We start from the raw sequence: 21,061 nt of genomic DNA on the forward strand, positions 1-21,061 counted from the left end.
ATGTAGTTTATGGGCATTTAATTTCCTCGGTTTCTTTTTAATGGGCTTTTTTGCCATTGTAACTGTGTCTACATTAGAGCTTTGCCAGCGAGCTCTGTCAGGTAGGGATGTGATTTTTTTTTCACACCACTAGCCGACAGAGCAATGCTTTCAAACCTCTGAATTAGCTCCCAGGCCAATAACTACATGTAGATTTGAGAGCACTTGAAAATAGTGTTCTGAAGACAAATGTTGATAGCGAGGCAAAACTTTGAAGAGAAACTGCTGCTGAATGTAAGAAAAAAACCCCAGACACGTTGTCAGAAAGCTGCCAGTGAAGGGCTCAGACTCCAATGCATGATGTAGCTCAGGTTCAATGGCCAGAGCATGTCCTCTTGAGCCAGCCAATTCCTGTGACAGCAGATTGCTGGAAACCCTCCAGCTCTTAAACGACCTTCATGTGCTGAACTTGTGAATTTCAGTCTCTTTGACTCGTCATTTGATGGTGGTGCAGGGAGGAGGGTTTAGGGTTTATTAGGAACTGGGGAACCTCTTGGGAAAGGAGGAGCCTATGCAGGAAGGATGGGCTCTGCCTAAACCCAAATGGAAGCAGACTTCTGGCACATAAAATGAAAAAGTTCATTAAGGAGATATTGAACGAAGGGCTGGGGGAGCGACAATAGGTGTGGAGGAACATGCTTCAGACAGAGCCATCCCTTACGGGTGGATCGCTGAGTGAGGATTCTGTATCTCCGACTGAAGAGGAGAGGAGAGACGTTCGTGAAGTGCTGTACCATTTCAAATGAGAAAAACAATCAAAACAACATCCCTAAATTCACATTGCATCAGTCCCAGGGCTGCACCCAGCACTTCTTGGGGCTCTGGGCAGAACTGAGCTGCACTGGCAGCAGTGAGGGGGACAGTTGGGACTGAGCTGTCTGGGGAATATTTTAATCCTTATCTATTTTTTGGAGGATTAAATCAATGCAGCTTCCACTCCCCCGTCTCTCCCCAGGAAATAACGGTTCTGTGCAAAGTACCCAAAACTTTTAACAATAAGAGGTGAAATGAAATGGCCACACGATGGCGCCAGACCTAAGGAATGAGAAGCCCTGTGATTCTTCAGGGTGCATTGATGCTGAAAAGGGATGTTTTTCCTCTTTGACTCCCAGCTCCCCCTAATCTAATCCACTAGCCTAGGCCCCACTCCCCCCCCCCCCCCCGGAAGAGAGCCCCAAAGGCCCGGGCCCCCCCCCCCCCCCCCCAGCCCCCCCCTTCTTCCCCCCCCCCCCCGGGAAGACAACGCAGGAGTTGTGACTCACAGCCTCCAGCCATGAGCTCTAACCACTGGCCCCACGTTAGCAGGGTTAGGACCCAGGCATTTGACTCTCAGCCCCCAGCTGCTCTAGCCCACTAGACCCCCTCCTGTGGCAAAGAAGCTGAGAGACCCCTGAGAGACCCTCTCTGCCTCTGTTGCACCTGAAACCCAATGGGGTTTCCTTGGGCAGTTCTGAATCTTGCTCCCAGGAAGGGGGTAAGTTTAGGTGCAGGTTCCAAATAGCTCAATGAACCAGCCAGAAGGGGCAGCAGGTATCAGTGTCAGAGCCATTGAAATAATCACAGCAACGTACTTCAGGGAAACATTTATTGATGAAGTGTCAGTAAAAGGTCAGAATCTGATCTTGTCAGTGTCACACTAGAGGGTGCTGTGATGGTCTTAAATTTGTCATCCAAACCCAGCCACCACCTAGCAGGTGATTTAACCTCTTCTTCTCTTACCATTGTTCATTATCAGAGAAGGGGGAAGAGAGAGTGAGGAATAGAAACAGAGACCTAGTGACTGAAGCAAACATTTCTTTGCTCCTTGCTTGGCTCTGTCAGTTATTTGGGTACAAACTCACCCACCACCCACTGTCTCTCTTGGGCTCAATGGGGAAGAAGAGCTCAGCTGTCAGTGGGACTTGGGGAGCTCGGGACATTACTGTGAGCTGGGACCCCAGACTCACTCCCCATCCAGCTCCATCCCGTCCTGTGCACCCCAAACCCTTCCCCTGTGTGATTCCTGCTGCAGCTCACATTCCCCAAGACCTTTCCCCACCCCAGCCCCCTCTCCTACATTCCCCATCTGGACCCTCAGTGCCCCTCACACACTTTCTAAGAACAGAAGAATGGCCGGACTGGGTCAGACCAAAGGTCCATCTAGCTCAGTGTCCAGTCTTCTGAAAGTGGCCAATGCCAGGTGCCCCAGAGGGAATGAACAGAACAGAGAATCATCAGGTGATCCATCCTGTCGCCCATTCCCAACTTCTGGCACACAGAGGCTAGGGCCACTCTGCCCATTCTGGCTAATAGCCATTGATGAACCCGTCCTCCGTGAACTGGTCTAGTTCTTTTTTGAACCCTGTTCTAGTCTTGGCCTTCACAACATCCTCTGACAAAGAGTTCCCCGGCTTGACTGTGCGTTGTGTGAAGAAATATTTCCTTGTGTTCATTTCCAACCTGCTGCCTATTTATTTCATTTGTGCCCCCTCCTAGTTCTTGTGTTATGAGAAGGAGTAAATAACACTCCCTTCCTTGCTCCTTTAAAAGATGTTATGTGACACACACACACACCACTTGTCTGTCATGTCCTGGGACCAACACAGATACAACACCGCAAACAATAAGGTTCAAAGTCAATGCACATGGGTGGAAACATCTTGTGTTTCATTCCTTATGTCCTGGTTCCATCCTGTGGTCATTTCCTTTTCCTCCTTTCTGATAAAAGCTTTGGTGTTTTGCACAGAAACATTATTTCCTTAGGAGAGACCCGGGAGTGGGGGCTGCATTCCTGGACCAAACAGTCACTAGAAGGGGGCAGACAACATCACTGTCAAAAGCTCATCTCCCTCCTGCAGGTCACTGGCAGCCTGAATTTGTTCCTGGAGTCTGGGGGCTGGCACCAGCACTATCCAGCCCCTCTGTGTGTAGCAGGAACAAACACAAAGCTTGGTTTTAAAACAAGCTGTCCCCTTCCCTCTCAGGGAAGATTTTTCTATGATTGAAGTTGAGCTTCAGTTCCCCTCTCCTGGGGCAGGTTGGGTGGGGCCACCTCCCCATAAGATCTGTTTTCACCTTGGCCCCTTTCAGTCACTGGGATGGTAACTCTGCTCCCAGCTGTCAGGCAGCCTCCAGCCCAGCCACCCTGCTTACTAGCTCCATGGTCATGTGTCACCACCTTTGCTAGCACCCATAGCATGCAGGAAAGGTACTCAGGCCAGCTGTATTGGTGGCATAGTGGTGAGCAGAGCTACCTTCCCAGCAGTTGACCTGGGTTTGGTTCCCAGCCAATGCAATAATGGATTTTCTCCTTTGCTGTTTCCTTGTGTGGAAGTGGTTTAATTTCAGTCACATTGTGTTAGAATCCCAGTACCAATAGAATGAGACAATAAATGTCTCAAAGCCCAGCAGGTCATACTGGCTGGAGGTGTACAAGGGGCTGGAATATAGAGCACACATCCTTGTGTCATCTGAGAAAGACACAATGCTTGGAAACCTGCATCTTGCCTTCTGTGTGATGTTTGTATGATGTCCACACATTATGGGAAAAAAAGTTTTGGGTCAGTTTTTGCTCCTGCAGATTCCTTTGCTGTTACAATTATAATGACATGAACAAAAGGGAGGCAAAATAAAAATAAATCCAAAATTGCAATACAGTTAGGGAAAGAGAAGGTCACGATTAAGCCAAACACTTCAAAATAAAAATTAATACTAAAGAGGTGCGGGGGGGGGGAGGGGAGATAAGGTATGTGGAGATCCCCTTGATATTTGAACTCACATTGCTAGAATCAGAGTACAGACTTGACACTGTAGAAAACCTGCTACTGCTCGTCTCTCTGAACACCTGTGAGGAGCAAGATGGAGCTGGGACACCTGTTCTGCTTCAATCCTTTATTGCCTCTCTGTGTTCTCTGTCTCTTTCTTCTCCCCCCATTTCTCTTCTCCAATGTCTCTGCCTTTCTCCTCTTGCTCCCTCTCCTCTGCCCTTCCCCAGGAACTCACAGTCTACAGCTTATAGGAAACGCCAGAGCGTCCATGTTCTGCACGTGATCCTGTGTCAGAGGACGTGTGACCCAGGTCAGAACTAGTTACCAGAACAATATGACCCTTTATGGGAAACTTCTCTGCCTCTTCCCCACATTACCACACACACACACACACACACACACACACACACACACACACACACTAAAGGGGGGGGGTACAGCTCTGACTGAGATGCCCCACAGGGGAAATTGCAGCCCAAAGATAAATTTGTGTGAAATGTTGAGAAGTGGGGATTTGGGGGGGGAGGGGTCCCTTCCCCCCAATCCCCAGAACTCTAGTGTCACCCCCATGGCGCCAGCACAGGGAACCCAGTGCGATGGGGTTACAGAATACAAGGGGGGAGGGAGGTGACAGGGAGTTTCTGTTTTTCTTTCTCTCTTCACTTTCTGTTCTTCTCTTCCCTTCTCGGCACTGCAGTCACAGCAGGGAGGGGTTTGTCTCATTATCAGGGATCCGTGTCCGTCATGGACGTCATGGCAGTGATGGATTCTGTGACTTCCTGCAACCTCCGTGACTTCTGCAGCAGCCAGTGTGGCTGACTCTAGGGCTGCCCGAGCAGCAGCCAATGCAGCTGGCCCTGGGGACCATTTGAGCAGCGGTCCCAGGGGCTCAGTGGCTCCCGGCAGTGTCCTGTCATGGCTGGAGCAGTGGCAGCTGGAGTGGTAGCAGGCCCCCGGGGCTTCTCCCCTGATAGCTGATGCCACATGCCCCCCAGACTACCTCCTCCACACCTGGTGCCGTGGACCCCCTGGGCTCCCCTCCCCCAAGATTCAAATAAATAAATCAAAATGCTTCCAGCTGCAAGTGGATTTAGCGCAGGACCCTCAGAGTCAGCAGCTGTTACACCCCCACTGAGCTCTCTGGTCAGGTGTCCTAGCGCCGGAAGCCTCCTGTTTACAGCCTAAGAGAGCATCTTTCCACCAGGGGGGCTGAAATTTTGGACAGGATGTTGTACTGCGCTCCCAGAAAACAAGCCCCACTGCACAAAGAGGGAGGAAACGGCCTGCTAAAGCCCAGGATTGAACCAGGGACCTTTAGATATTCAATCTAACGCTCTCCCAACTGAGCTACTTCAACAGCTGCAGTCTCCACCAACCAACATCGCCCCGGTGATACCTTAGCAGGGCGATGTTTTAAATGTAATGAACTGGGACATATAAAGGCTCACTGCCCCAAGAACCCCAACCGATTACAGTTCATTACACCCCAATCACACCAAAGATCCCCAGACCCAGATGCCTCTCTCATACCCTCGGAGCGAAGGGAAACCTTGAGAGTGGGCGGAAAGAAGGTTATCGCTTGGAGAGACACTGGGGCACAAGTGTCAACTATCCACCAATCCCTAGTGGACCCCAAACTCATCAACCCGGAGGCTACAGTGACAATTCAACCCTTCGTGTCACAGTCTGTAACCTTGCCTACAGCCAAGTTGCATGTCCAGTACAAAGGCTGGTTAGGAATGTGGACTTTTGCAGTCTATGACAATTATCCCATTCCCATGCTGCTGGGGGAAGACTTGGCCAACCATGTGAAGCTAGCCAAGAGGGTGGGAATAGTCACCCGCAGCCAGGCTAAGCAAGCTTCCACCCCCATCCCTGTTCCTGAGCCGTCCACCAGGGCCCCGTCGGTGTTACCGGAGACCCAAACACAGGTGGTGGAACCGGATCCCCTGCCAACGACTGCAACAGCCGTAGTGGATCCAATCCCAGAGACCCAGCCAAAGCCAGTCCCGGAACCGGAACTGGCAACGCAACCAGCACCAGAACCATTGCCGGCACGGAGTCCAGCGCTTGCAAACCCGTCTACAACTCCAATGCCAGAGGGCACCAGCGAGCCTGAACTGGCGGAAGCAGCAGATAACCCTACCCAAGAGGCTCAGCCAGAGCCTGAAATACCACATAGTGCACCAGCGGACAGCGGTTCACAGTCAATGGAAACAGCCCCAGCACCTGCATCGCTTCCAGAGGGGCCAAGCCCCAGTCCACAGTCCAAGGAGGAACTGATGTCTCCAGCCTGGGTGCAGGCTCTGGGCTGGGACGGGGGTGCATGTACACGGGGTGGGGGTGCAAGCTCTAGCAGGGAGTGTGGGTACAGGCTCTGGGAGGGAATTTGGTGGCAGGACGGGGTGTGTGGGAGGGGGTGGGAGTGAAGGCTCTGGGACGGAGTTTGGGTGCAGGCTCTGTGAGGGCGTTTGGGGGTTGGAGGAGGTGTGTGGAAAGGGGGTGAGGGTGAAGACTCTGGGATGGAGTTTGGGGGCTGGGTGCAGGTTCCAAGCTGGGGCAGGGGGTGGAGGTGCAGGAGGAGGTGAGGGGTATAGGCTTTGGGATGGAGTTTGGGTGCAGGCTCTGGGCTTGGGGTGCAGGCTCTGGGAGGGAGTTTGGGGACAGGAGGGGGTGCAGAGGGAGGAGGTGCAGGCTCTGGGCTGGGGAAAGCAGTGGGGGGTATAGGAGGGGGTGTGGGGTGTAGGCCCTGGGAGTTTGCAGGCAGGCTCTGGGAGAGAGTTTGGGTGAAGGCTCCTGGCTGAGGCAGGGGCTGGGGGTGCAGGAGGGGTGAGGAGCATGCATTCAGTCATTTCATAGGGCAGAGTTTTAAGGCTATTAAGATTTGGGGAACTATTCTTCCTAGCATCTTCCCTTTGTAGCTTTCAGAGCTGTTCACACACTCACTCCCACTGAGCCACACCCCAATCTAAGAGAAAGGTTGGGAAGTTTTAAGTTCATAAAAAGAAACAGGCACAAAATAGAAAAAGGAACAAAACGTTTCTAAGATTATAAGGGGTTGGATCTCTGCACCTCTCTGTCTTTGGATTCATCTGGAGTAGGAACTGCAGCTGCAGTTCAGGAACCAGGTAATAGCATAGATGGCCCAGCACGTTGGACTAGCAGGGTTTTCAGGTACAGGGAGACTAGTGAAGGCTGCATAACCTATCGACGTTGTGCTTCATTCCCCAGAAGGGATCAGTCCTGGGATCCTGGCAGTCAGTCTCTCTGAGGCTATGTCTACACTGGCAGAGTTACAGTGCTGGGAGTTCAGTGCTGCTCAGAAAGTGCTGAAGGGAAACTGCTATTATGTGTACACACTGTCAGCTGCCTGTGCAGTAGCGTGTTTACACTTGTGGCACTTGCAGTGGTGTTCAGAGCGGTGCACTCTGGGCTGCTATCCCACAGAGCACCTCTTCCGCTGCTAAGTGTCATGAGAAGACAGAGGCGGTTGCGGGGCATCCTGGGTCCTGTTCCAATGCCCTTTGATGCATTCCTTCGCATCCCTGCAATCCCTGTACTTCCGTCCGCATTTGGCGCCATCTTGCAATGGTTGGTGTACTGCACATTCTGCCTCTTCGTGCTGCAGGAATGGATCCCGCACTGACCAATATGCTACACATCATGAGTGGTACTGGAGTTATTCCTTAAACTACAAAAGCAGAGGAGTTCAACATTGATCTCACCACACGTAGTAGCTACAACACGAGATTGCTTGTGGGATTCATGGAGATGCTGACCACAGAGGAATGCTGCTTTTGGGCTAGGGAAACAAGCACTGGATGGTGGGATCACATTGTCATGCACATCTGGGATGACAAGCAGTGGCTGCAGAGCTTTCAGATGAGGAAACCCACAGTCATCCATCTAGCCCAGTGTGCTGCCTGAGAGTGACCAGTGCCAAATGCGTCAGAGGGAATGAACAGAACAGGCTTGTTGACCTGCAAAGTGAGGTCAACCTCACCTTTAGCTTTATTGTTGCCGATTCCTACTCATCCTATCTTACCACACCTCCCCCGCGGCCTCTGGGCAAATCAGGTGTGAACCACTCCTTTGATACATACGTGTCCCAATCCAGCTGAATTGTGGCAGACTCTGGGCCAATGTTAGTTTGGAAAAGGCCGGCTTAACCCAGCAGGTTTCTCAAAGTATCTGTTGCTGTGAACCGCATGTAGTGTGGATGTGTGAACCCCAAAGATATCAAACATGAAAGAAACAGAAGGCCAGTTCTGAGGAGATTTCCAGAGCCAGGCCTGAGTGTTAAACAGTTGTGCTCGAAAGGAAAAGGGGCCTTAGCACCTATAAAAATAACTGGTTGCAAAAACAAAACAAAAATTAAATAAAAAAACCAAACCAAAAAACCCCCCAGAAAAGCTACCATCACACATCTATCACCATTTTAAATGTTGACATCTCCTGCCTGATGTGACATCTTTGCTTTGCAAACAAGAGACCTGGGGAATTCTGTGGCTGTTACCCTCTAACTGGGTAAAAGGTTACAAATCTTCAGTCAAGTAATTTTCCTCTTAACAGAAGATTTATTTTAAAATTTATAATATAAATTACATTTTAAATAAAAATAATTACAGTCTATCCTGGGTCTCTATTCTCGTACATGCTATTTCTCTCACATATTCCCCCACTCTAATTTCATTGGAGTGAGGTTTTAATTTCAGGATTAGCCACTATTTCCTATATAGTAGGAGGAGGCAGGGAGAGAACTAGAAGAAACCCTGAATTATATTGTAACACTGAAAGTTATCACATAACCAGCCTCTTATGTTACACTAATTAACTTGATGTTTAATTTCATTGTTGCTGGTAACAACTTATTCAACGATTACAAAATATAAACCAATAGGGCAGTTTTCTCTTAATTCCCATTTCCACCCCGTCAGCTTTGTGTGAAGTCACATGCTAAAATAACCTAGAAGCCTTCCATTTCTGTTAGTTCACTTCTTCCTGGGTCTTCTCCCAGAAGTGTGGGTGGAAGAGGTCTCACACTACGTGGGAAGGCTGCATCATGACACTACGTGGGAAGGCTCCCTAACAGAGGGAGTTTGCCTGGGAGCTGTCCGAGAGGAGGTATGCTAAGTGTTGCATTAGGGGGGCTGTGTTGGTGAGTATCTGAGTGTCTGTTGCTCGGACAGTTTGTCAGTTTGACCGTGTGCTTGATTGCTTGCTTGTTTGTTTGAAAAGTGTGAATTGGGAGTGCTTTGTTCCAGGTGGGCCTTGAGTGGGCCTGACTGGTATATAAGGGCAGTCAGCAGCGAACCAGCTGAGCGGCGAACAGCAGAGGCTAACAGAGGGAGTTTGCCTGGGGAGAGCTCACTGAGGCTTTCATCTGCAGGTTTCTCTGAGTAGTTCTTGCAACAGGTGAGAAAGCTCTTAAGAGGAAGGTGATATGGAAGGTGAGCGATCAGCTGTTGTAACCTGCACAGGTTGTGCCATGTTTGTCTTTCTTCCACAGGACAGAAGCGACTTTGTCTGTACCAAGTGCAAGCTGGTCTCCATATTGGAAGAGAAGGTTCGAGGTCTGGAGAAACGAGTATTGACTCTGCATTGCATAAGGGAAAATGAAGATTTCCTGGACAGACGTCAGGAGATGCTTCTACGGTCACAATGTTCTGAAGATTCAGAGCAGGCGCAGACGGATGATGAAGAAGTTTGGCAGCATGTGACCTCCAGAAGGAGAAAGAGGAGAGTCCATGTACCAGCAATGGAGATACAGGTGAGCAATCGTTTCCATGTTCTCTCTACAGGTACTAATGCGGAGAGTGGAGTAGATGACCCATCTGAGGGAAGGGAGCAGAAGCAGACTCCACCGATTGGAAGGCAAAAGATGCACTGTCCTAGGGATGGGGGTTCCACGACCACCACTCCCAAGAGGAGGAGGAGGAGGGTGGTGGTGGTCGGGGACTCCCTCCTCAGGGGGACTGAGTCATCTATCTGCCGCCCCAACCGGGAAAACCGAGAGGTCTGCTGCTTGCCAGGAGCTAGGATACACGATGTGACGGAGAGACTGCCGAGACTCATCAAGCCCTCGGATCACTACCCCTTCCTGCTTTTCCATGTGGGCACCAATGATACTGCCAAGAATGACCTTGAGCGGATCACTGCAGACTACGTGGCTCTGGGAAGAAGGATAAAGGAGGTTGAGGCGCAAGTGGTGTTCTCGTCCATCCTCCCTGTGCAAGGAAAAGGCCTAGGTAGAGATCGTCGAATCGTGGAAGTCAACGAATGGCTATGCAGGTGGTGTTGGAGAGAAGGCTTTGGATTCTTCGACCATGGGATGGTGTTCCAAAAAGGAGGAGTGCTGGGCAGGGACGGGCTCCACCTAACGAAGAGAGGGAAGAGCATCTTCGCCAGCAGGCTGGCTAACCTAGTGAGGAGGGCTTTAAACTAGGTTCACCGGGGGAAGGAGACCAAAGCCCTGAGGTAAGTGAGGAAATGGGATCCTGGGAGGAAGCACGAGCAGGAGAGCGCAAGAGGGGAGGACTCCTGTCTCATACTGAGAAAGAGGGACGATCAATGAGTTATCTTAAGTGCCTATACACAAATGCAAGAAGCCTGGGAAACAAGTAGGGAGAACTGGAAGTCCTGGCACAGTCAGGGAACTATGATGCGATTGGAATAACAGAGACTTGGTGGGATAACTCACATGACTGGAGTACTATCATGGATGGATATAAACTGTTCAGGAAGGACAGGCAGGGCAGAAAAGGTGGGGGAGTTGCGTTGTATGTAAGAGAGGAGTATGACTGCTCAGAGCTCCGGTATGAAACTGCAGAAAAACCTGAGTGTGTCTGGATAAAGTTGAGAAGTGTGAGCAACAAGGGTGATGTCGTGGTTGGAGTCTGCTATAGACCACCAGACCAGGGGGATGAGGTGGACGAGGCTTTCTTCTGGCAACTAGCAGAAGTTGCTAGATCGCAGGCCCTGGTTCTCATGGGAGACTTTAATCACCCTGATATCTGCTGGGAGAGCAATACAGCGGTGCACAGACAATCCAGGAAGTTTTTGGAAAATGTAGGGGACAATTTCCTGGTGCAAGTGCTGGAGGAACCAACTAGGGGCAGAGCTTTTCTTGACCTGCTGCTCAGAAACAGGGAAAAATTAGTAGGGGAAGCAAAAGTGGATGGGAACCTGGGAGGCAGTGACCATGAGATGGTCGAGTTCAGGATCCTGACACAGGGAAGAAAGGAGAGCAGCAGAATACGGACCCTGGACTTCAGAAAAGCAGACTGACTCCCTCAGGGAACAGATGGGCAGGATCCCCTGGGAGAATAACATGAAGGGCAAAGGGGTCCAGAAGAGCTGGCTGTATTTTAAAGAATCCTTATTGTGGTTGCAGGAACAAACCATCCCGATGTGTAGAAAGAATAGTAAATATGGCAGGCGACCAGCTTGGCTAAACAGTGAAATCCTTGCTGATCTTAAAACGCAAAAAAGAAGCTTACAAGAAGTGGAAGATTGGACAAATGACCAGGGAGGAGTATAAAAATATTGCTCAGGCATGCAGGAGTGAAATCAGGAAGGCCAAATCACACTTGGAGTTGCAGCTAGCAAGAGATGTTAAGAGTAACAAGAAGGGTTTCTTCAGGTATGTTAGCAACAAGAAGAAAGTCAAGGAAAGTGTGGACCCCTTACTGAATGAGGGAGGCAACCTAGTGACCGAGGATGTGGAAAAAGCTAATGTACTCAATGCTTTTTTTGCCTCTGTCTTCACAAACAAGGTCAGCTCCCAGACTGCTGCACTGGACAGCACAATATGGGGAGAAGGTGACCAGCCCTCTGTGGAGAAAGAAGTGGTTCGGGACTATTTAGAAAAACTGGACGTGCACAAGTCCATGGGGCCGGATGCACTGCATCCGAGGGTGCTAAAGGAGTTGGCGGATGAGATTGCAGAGCCATTAGCCATTATTTTTGAAAACTCATGGCGATCGGGGGAGGTCCCGGGTGACTGGAAAAAGGCTAATGTAGTGCCCATCTTTAAAAAAGGGAAGAAGGAGGATCCGGGGAACTACAGGCCAGTCAGCCTCACCTCAGTCCCTGGAAAAATCATGGAGCAGGTCCTCAAGGAATCAATTATGAAACACTTAGAGGAGAGGAAAGTGATCAGGAACAGTCAGCATGGATTCACCAAGGGGAAGTCGTGCCTGACTAACCTAATTGCCTTCTATGATGAGATAACTGGCTCTGTGGATGAGGGGAAAGCAGTGGATGTGTTATTCCTTGACTTTAGCAAAGCTTTTGATACAGTCTCCCACAGTATTCTTGCTGTCAAGTTAAAGAAGTATGGGCTGGATGAATGGACTGTAAGGTGGATACAAAGCTGGCTAGATCGTCGGGCTCAACGGGTAGTGATCAGTGGCTCCATGTCCAGTTGGCAGCCGGTTTCAAGCGGAGTGCCCCAAGGGTCGGTCCTGGGGCCGGTTTTGTTTAATATCTTTATTAATGATCTGGAAGATGGTGTGGACTGCACTCTCAGCAAGTTTGCCAATGACACTAAACTAGGAGGCGTGGTAGATACACTAGAGGGTAGGGATCGGATACAGAGGGACCTAGACAAATTAGAGGATTGGGCCAAAAGAAACCTGATGAGGTTCAACAAGGACAAGTGCAGAGTCCTGCACTTAGGACGGAAGAATCCCATGCACAGCTACAGACTAGGGACCGAATGGCTAGGTAGCAGTTCTGCAGAAAAGGACCTAGGGGTCACAGTGGACGAGAAGCTGGATATGAGTCAACAGTGTGCTCTTGTTGCCAAGAAGGCTAACGGCATTTTGGGCTGTATAAGTAGGGGCATTGCCAGCAGATCGAGGGACGTGATCGTTCCCCTTTATTCGACATTGGTGAGGCCTCATCTGGAGTACCGTGTCCAGTTTTGGGCCCCACACTACAAGAAGGATGTGGAAAAATTGGAAAAAGTCCAGCGGAGGGCAACAAAAATGATTAGGGGTCTGGAGCGCATGACTTATGAGGAGAGGCTGAGGGAACTGGGATTGTTTAGTCTCCAGAAGAGAAGAATGAGGGGGGATTTGATAGCAGCCTTCAACTACCTGAAGGGGGGTTCCAAAGAGGATGGAACTCGGCTGTTCTCAATGGTGGCAGATGACAGAACAAGGAGTAATGGTCTCAAGTTGCAGTGGGGGAGGTCTAGGTTGGATATTAGGAAACACTATTTCACTAGGAGGGTGGTTAAGCACTGGAATGCGTTACCTAGGGAGGTGGTGGAGTTTCCTTCCTTGGAGGTTTTTAAGGCCTGGCTTGACAAAGCCCTGGCTGGGATGATTTAGTTGGGAATTGGTCCTGCTTTGAGCAGGGGGTTGGACTAGATGACCTCCTGAGGTCCCTTCCAACCCTGATATTCTATGATTCTATGATTCATGAGAAAAACCACCTGTGCTCTATTTTCACACTTTCTAATCTTTCAAAGTAGCAGGAGGTGGAGAAATGATACAAATGAATTAGACTTAATAGCAAAATTAAGAGACCAAACCACAGACTCTGGATTCAGCACTCACGTTTCCTGCAATCTGATATATTTCCTCACTGGCTACCACCATTTGCCCAGCATGGAAGTGCTTCTTGTCCAACAAGGCAGCCAGACTGGAACCCATAGGCATGGAACGGCTCTGAAGGAATCAGTTGTTGCCTGGAAGTTTGCCTGGGGGGAGTTCCCACAGAGTGCTTTTGCATTTCAGGCTTCTGTGAGAAGTAAATACAACATCTGAGGACACTTTTAGAAGGAAGACATGGATACTGAGCGATCAATTGTTGTAACCTGCACAGGATGTGCCATGTTTGTCTCTCTCCCAGAGGACAGAAGCGACTGTCTGTAAAAAGTGCAAACTGGTCTCCCTATTAGAAGGTTATAGGACTAGAGACGCAAGTATGAACCTTGTGTTGCATCAGAGAAAATGAAGACTTCCTGGACAGAAGTCAGTGTTTGGTTCTGGAGGGACAACATGCCGAAGAATCAGAGAGGGCAGTGCAGAATGGGGGGAAAAACTGGCACCGTGTGACCTCCAGAAGAAGAATGAGGAGAACCCATGTATCCCCAATGCAGATAGAGGTAAGAAACCATTTTCAGGCGCTCTGCACAGGTTCTACTGCGAGAATGATTTGGAAGAGTAATCTAGGAATCAGAAGGAGACCTCATCGACCAGAAGGCATGAGATGCATTGTCCTAGGGATGGGGGTTCCACGACCAGCACTCCCAAGAGGAGGAGACGGGTGGTGGTGGTTGGGGACTCTTCCCTAAAGGGGACAGAGTCATCTATCTGCTGACCAGACTGAGAGACTCGAGAAGTGTGCTGCTTGACTGGAGCTAGAATTCAGGATGTGAGGGAGTGTCTGCCGAGACTGATCAAGCCCTTGGACTGCCAGCCCTTCCTACTTCTCCATGGGGCACTGACGAAACTGCCAAGAATGACCTTGAGCGGGTCACTGCAGACTACATGGCTCTGGGAAGAAGGATAAAGGAGTTTGAGGTGAAAGTCATGTTCTCGTTCATCCTCCCTGTTGAAGGAAAAGGCCTAGGTAGGAACCGTCGAATTGTGGAGGTAAATGCGTGGTTACGCAGGTGGTGTCGGAGAGAGGGCTTTGGATTCCTCGACCATGGCATGTTCCGGGAAGAAGGATTGCTAGAAAGAGATGGGATCCACCTAACGAAAAGAGGGAGGAGCATCTTCACAGACAAGGTTTGTTAACCTAGTGAGGAGGGCTTTAAACTAGGTTCACCAGGGGATGGTGACCTAAGCCCTGAGGTAAGTGGGATACTGGAGGAAACACAAGGAGGAGGATGCAATGGGGGGGCCTCCTGATTCATACTGAGAAAGCAGGGCAATCGGCTAGTTATGTTAGGTGCATGTAAATGAACACAAGAAGCCTTGGAAACAAGCAGGAAGAATTGGAAGTCTTGGCACAGTCAAAGAACTATGATGTGAATGGAATATCAGAGACTTCGTGGGGCAGTTCACATGACTGGAGCACTGACATGGATGGGTATAAACTGTTCAGGACGGACAGGCAGGGGAAGAAAGGTGGAGGAGTTCCACTGTATGTAAAAGAGTGGTACGATTGCTCAGAGCTCCAGTATGAAACTGGAGAAAAGCCAGTTGAGAGTCCTTGGGTTAAGTTGAGAAGTGAGAGCAACGCGGGTGATGTTGTGGTGGGTGTGTGCTATAGACCACTGGACCAGGAGCATGAGGTAGACGAGGCTTTCTTCGGACAACTAACAGAAGTTTCCAGATCACAGGCCCGGGTTCTCGTGGGGCACTTCAATCACCCTGACATCTGCTGGGAGAGCAATACAGCAGTGCACAGACAATCTAGGCAGTTTTTGGAGAGTGTTGGGGATAAATTTCCTGGTGCAAATGCTGGAGAAACCAACCAGGGGCCGTTCTCCTCTTGACCTGCTGCTCACAAACAGGGAAGTATTGGTAGGGGAAGTAGAAGTGGGTGGCAGCCTGGGCAGCAGTGACCATGAGATGGTTGAATTCAGGATCCTCACAAAAGGAAGAAAGGAGAGTAGCAAAATACGGACCCTGAACTTCAGAAAAGCAGACTTTGACTCCATTAAGGAACTGATGGGCAGGATCCCCTGGGAGGCTAAGATGTGGGGGAAAGGTGTCCAGGAAAGCTGGCTGTATTTTAAAGAAGACTTATTAAGGGCACAGGAACAAACCATCCCAATGTGCAGAAAGAATAGCAAATACGGCAGGCGACCAGCTTGGCTTAACAGTGAAATCTTCGTTGAGCTTAAACACAAAAAGGAAGCTTACAAGAAGTGGAAACTTGGTCAGATGACTAGGGAGGAGTATAAAAATATTGCTCGAGCATGCAGGGGTGTAATCAGGAAGGCCAAAACACAACTGGAGTTGCAGCTAGCAATGGATGTGAAGGGTAACAAGAAGGGTTTCTACAGGTATATTAGTAACAAGAAAAAGGTCAGGGAAAGTGTGGGACCCTTAATGAATGGGGGAGGCAACCTAGAGACAGATGATGTGAAAAAAGCTGAAGTATTCCATGGTTTTTTTTTTTGCCTCGGTCTTCACAGACAAAGTCAGCTCCCACACTGCTGTCGTGGGCAACACTGTATGGGGAGGAGGTGAGCAGCCCTCAGTAGTGAAAGAACAGGTTAAGGACTAGAAAAGCTGGATATGCACAAGTCCATGGGTCCAGATCTAATGCATCTGAGGATGCTGAGGGAATTGGCTGATGTGACTGCAGAGCCATTGGCCATTATCTCTGAAAACTCATGGCGATCAGAGGAGGTCCAGGATGACTGGAAAAAGGCAAATATAATGCCCATCTTTAAAAAAGGGAAGAAGGAGAACCCAGGGAACTAACTACAGACCGGTCAGCCTCACCTCAGTCCCTGGAAAAATCATGGAGCAGGTCCTCAAGGAAACCATTTTGAAGCACTTGGAGGAGAGGAAGGTGATCAGGAACAGTCAACATGGATTCACCAAGGGCAAGTCATGCTTGACCAACCTCATTGCTTACTATGATCAGATAACTGGCTTTGGGGATATGGAGAAAGCAGTGGATGTGATATATCTTGAGTTTAGCAAAGCTTCTGATATGGTCTCCCACAGTATTCTTGTCAGCAAGTTAAAAAAGTACGGATTGGATGAATGGACTATAAGGTGGATAGAAAGCTGGCTAGATTGTCAGGCTTAATGGGTAGTGATTAATGGCTCAATGTCTAGTTGGCAGCCAGTATTAAGCGGAGTGCCCCAGGGGTCAGTCCTGGGGCCGGTTTTGTTCAACATATTTATTAATGATTTGGATGATGGGATGGATTGCACCTTCAGCAAGTTCGCAGATGACACTAAGCTGGGGTGAGAGGCAGATACGCAGGAGAGTAGGCACAGGGTCCAGACTGACCTAGACAAATTAGTGGATTGGGCCAAAAGATATCTGATGAGGTTCAACAAGGACAAGTGCAGAGTCCTGCACTTAGGAGGGAAGAATCCCATGCACCGCTACAGGATGGGGACCGACTGGCTAAGCAGCAGTTCTTCAGAAAAGGACCTGGGGATTATAGTGGATGAGAAACTGGATATGAGTCAACAGTGTGCCCTTGTTCCCAAGAAGGCTAAGAGCATATTGGGCTGCATTAGTAGGAGCATTGCTAGCAGATCGAGGGAAGTTATTATTCCCCTCTATTTGGCACTAGTGAAGCCACATCTGGATTATTGCATCCAGTTTTGGGCCTCCCATTAGAGAAAGGAGGGCAACAAAAATGATTAGGGGGCTGGCACATGACTGGTGAGGAGAGGCTGAAGGAACTGGGCTTGTTTAGTCTGCAGAAAAGAAGAGTGTGGGGGGATTTGATAGCAGGCCTCAACTGCCTGAAGGGTGGTTCCAGAGAGGTTGGAGCTCAGCTGTTCTCAGTGGTGGCAGATGACAGAACAACGGGCAATGGTCTCAAGTTGCGGGGGGGGAGGTCTAGGTTGAATATAAGGAAAAACTTTTTCACTAGGAGGGTGGTGATGCACTGGAATGGGTTCCCTAGGAAGGTGGTGGAATCTCCATCCTTAGAGGTTTTTAAGGCCCAGCTTGACAAAGCCTTGGCTGGGATGATTTAGTTGGTGTTGGTCCTGCTTTGAGCAGGGGGTTGGACTAGATGACCTCCTGAGGTCTCTTCCAACCCTAATCTTCTATGATTCTCTGTGCTTCATGAAACTTTGGATCCAAATGGTAAAAGACAGTTGTTCCCAATTTAATCATGGCATCCTTTAGGAGTGTGATCAATGCCACTTAAATAGGGAGCAGTGTTCTAAAAATAGTTTACCTGGGCCACAGGTCACCATAGCTTCCATCTCTGGGATGAAAATCAACCACCAGTACCTGCAATTTCTACCTGAGTTCTTGTCAAATCTTTGACCTTACTTGGAGTAATTTTACACTTCTCTGGTGTAGAATTCTTCACCAACCACACAACATATCAGTAGCGATAATGAGGTATAATAATAATAATAATAATAATATATGGAGATATCCGATCTCCTAGAACTGGAAAGGACCCTGAAAGGTCATCGGGTCTAGCCCCCTGCCTTCACTAGCAGGACCAAGTACTGATTTTGCCCCAGATCCCTAAGTGGCCCCCTCAAGGATTGAGCTCACAACCCTGGCTTTAGGGGGTCAATGCTCAAACCCCTGAGCTATCCCTCCCCCCCTCCCCCAAAAAAACCTTAATTATGGGTTTAGACCCGATGACCTTTCAGGGTCCCTTCCAGTTCTAGAAGATACGATATCTCCATTAATTTAAATTTAGATGTGCAGGTGAATGAGCCCTTGATGGTGTGGTTGGGTCCTCTGATGGTGTCGCTAGAGTAGATATGGGGACAGAGTTGGCACTGGGGTTTGTAACAGGGTTTGGTTCCTGGTTGGTGTGGTGTGTAGTTGCTGGTGAGTATTTGCTTGAGGTTGGGAGGTTGTCTGTAAGCAAGGACTGGCCTGCCTCCCAAGGTCTGTGAGAGTGAGGGATCATTTTCCAGGATAGGTTGTAGATCGTTGATAGTGCACTGAAGAAGTTTTAGCTGGGGGCTGTACATGATGGCCAGTGGTGTTCTGTTATTTTCCTTGTTGGGCCTGTCCTGTAGTAGGTGATTTCTGGGTACCTGTCTTTCCCAGGTGGGTATTGTAGTTTTAAGAATGCTTGATAAAGATCTTGTAGGTGTTTGTCTCTGTCTGAGGGGTTGGAGCAAATTTGGTTGTATCTTAGGGCTTGGTTGTAGACAATGGATCATGTGATGTGTCCTGGATGGAAGCTGGAGGCATGTAGGTAAGTATAGCGGCCAGTAGGTTTCCGGTATAGGGTGGTGTTTATGTGACCATCACTTATTTGCACTGTAGTGTCCAGGAAGTGGATCTCTTGTGTGGACTGGTCCAGGCTGAGGTTGATGGTGGGGTGGAAATTGTTGAAATCCAGGTGGAATTCTTCAAGGGCCTCCTTTCCGTGGGTCCATATGATGAAGATGTCATCAATGTAGTGCAAGTAGAGGAGGGGCTGTCATAAATATAAAGGGAAGGGTAACAGCTCTTCTGTGTACAGAGACTCCAAATCCTTTTACCTGTAAAGGGTTAAGAAGCTCGGGTAACCTGGCTGACACCTGACCTTAAGGACCAATAAGGGGACAAGATACTTTCAAATCTTGGGGGGGGAAAGGCTTTTGTTTTGTGTCCTTTGTTAAGTGGGTTCGCTCTTGGGACTGAGAGGGACCAGACATCAATCCAGGTTCTCCCCATCTTTCTAACCAAGTCTCTCCTATTTCAAACTTGTAAGTAAAAAGCCGGGCACGGCGTCTTAGATTTACTTTGTTTTCTCAACTTGTAAATGTACCTTTTACCAGAGTGTTTATCTTTGTTTGCTGTACTTTGAACCTAAGACAGAGGGGGGTCCTCTGAGCTCTTTAAGTTTGATTACCCTGTAAAGTTATTTTCCATCCTGATTTTACAGAGATGATTTTTACCTTTTTCTTTAATTAAAAGCCTTCTTTTTAAGAACCTGATTGATTTCTCTTTGTTTTAAGATCCAAGGGGGTTTGGATCTGTATTCACCATGAGTTGGTGAAAGGAAGGAGGGGGGAAGGGTCAATTTCTCCTTATTTTAAGATCCAAGGAGTGTGGATCTGTATTCACCAGGGAATTGGTGAAGGTCTCTCAAGGCTACCCAGGGAAGGGAATTAGCTTTGAGATGGTGGCAGCGGACCAGAACTAAGCTGGTAGTTAAGCTTAGGAGTCCTCATGCAGGCCCCTACATTTGTACCCTAAAAGTTCAAAGTAGGGATACAGCCTTGACAGGGGCGCTAGGGGACGAGAGATGAGGAAGCGTTGTTCTAAGTCAGCCATAAAAATGTTGGCGTGCTGTGGGACCATGCGGGTACCCATGGCAGTGCCGCTGACTTGAAGGTATAAGTTGTCCCCAAATCTGAAATGGTTGTGGGTGAGGACAAAGTCATAAAGCTCAGCCACCAGGCATGCTGTGGCCTCATCAGGGCTACTGTTCCTGACAGCTTGTAGTCCATCCTCATGTGGAATATTGGTGTAAAGCGCTTTTACATCCATGGTGGCCAGGATGGTGTTTTCAGGAAGAACACCAATGCATTGTAGTTTCCTCAGGAAGTCGGTGGTGTCTCGAAGATACCTGGGAGTGCTGGTAGCATAGGGTCTGAGGAGAGAGTCCAAATAGCCAGATAATCCTGCTGTAAGAGTGCCAATGCCTGAGATGATGGGACATCCAAGGTTTCCAGGTTTATGGATCTTGGGTAGCAGATAGAATACCCCTGGTCGGGGCTCTGGGGGTGTCCCCGTGTAGATTTGTTCCCGTACTGTAGCCGGGAGTTTCTTGAGCAGATTGTGTAGTTTCTTTTGGTATTCCTCAGTGGGATCAGAGGATAGTGGCCTGTAGAATGTGGTCTTGGAGAGTTGCCTGGCAGCCTCCTGCTCATAATCCGACCTGTTCATTATGACTACAGCACCTCCTTTGTCAGCCCCTTTGATTATGTCAGAGTTGTTTCTGAGGCTGTGGATGGCACTGCGTTCTATATGGCTGAGGTTATGGGGCAAGTGATGTTGTTTGTTCAAGTATCAGGGGGTAGCCGTGTTAGTCTGAATCTGTAAAAAGCAACAGAGGGTCCTGTGGCACCTTTGAGACTAACAGAAGTATTGGGAGCATAAGCTTTCGTGGGTAAGAACCTCACTTCTTCAGATGCAAGTAATGGAAATTTCCAGAGGCAGGTATAAATCAGTATGGAGATAACGAGGTCAGTTCAATCAGGGAGGGTGAGGTGCTCTGCTAGCAGTTGAGGTGTGAACACCAAGGGAGGAGAAACTGCTTCGGATGTAAAAACCTTGCATCCGAAGAAGTGAGGTTTTTACCCACGAAAGCTTATGCCCAAATAAATCTGTTAGTCTTTAAGGTGCCACCAGACTCCTTGTTGTTTGTTCACAATTTCAGCCTGTGCACATCTGCGGAAGCACTCTATGTAGAGGTCCAGTCTGTCATTTCGACCGTCAGGAGGAGTCCACGCAGAGTTCTTCTTCTTGTAGTGTAGGAGGGTTCCTGTGGGCCAGTGCACTGTTCAGTGGTGCATTGAAAATATTCCTTGAGTCGGCGATGACGAAAGTAGGCTTCCAGATCACCACAGAACTGTATCATGTTTGTGGGGATGGTGGGACAGAAAGAGTCCCCGAGATAGGACAGACTCTTCTGCCAGACT

At 49.0% G+C, this 21,061-nt stretch overlaps 1 non-coding gene across 1 annotated transcript; it reads right to left on the reverse strand.

Annotated features, from left to right (window-relative positions):
* Positions 1-5,069: 5,069 nt before the first annotated feature.
* TRNAF-GAA lies at positions 5,070-5,142 on the reverse strand. Its single transcript has one exon. It is a non-coding gene; the product is annotated as a tRNA-Phe (tRNA).
* Between the last annotated feature and the right edge of the window lie 15,919 nt (positions 5,143-21,061).

This window comes from Terrapene carolina, unplaced genomic scaffold (assembly GCF_002925995.2).
Source record: "Terrapene carolina triunguis isolate 2854851 unplaced genomic scaffold, T_m_triunguis-2.0 Scaffold786, whole genome shotgun sequence".
Classification (NCBI taxonomy): domain Eukaryota; kingdom Metazoa; phylum Chordata; order Testudines; family Emydidae; genus Terrapene; species Terrapene triunguis.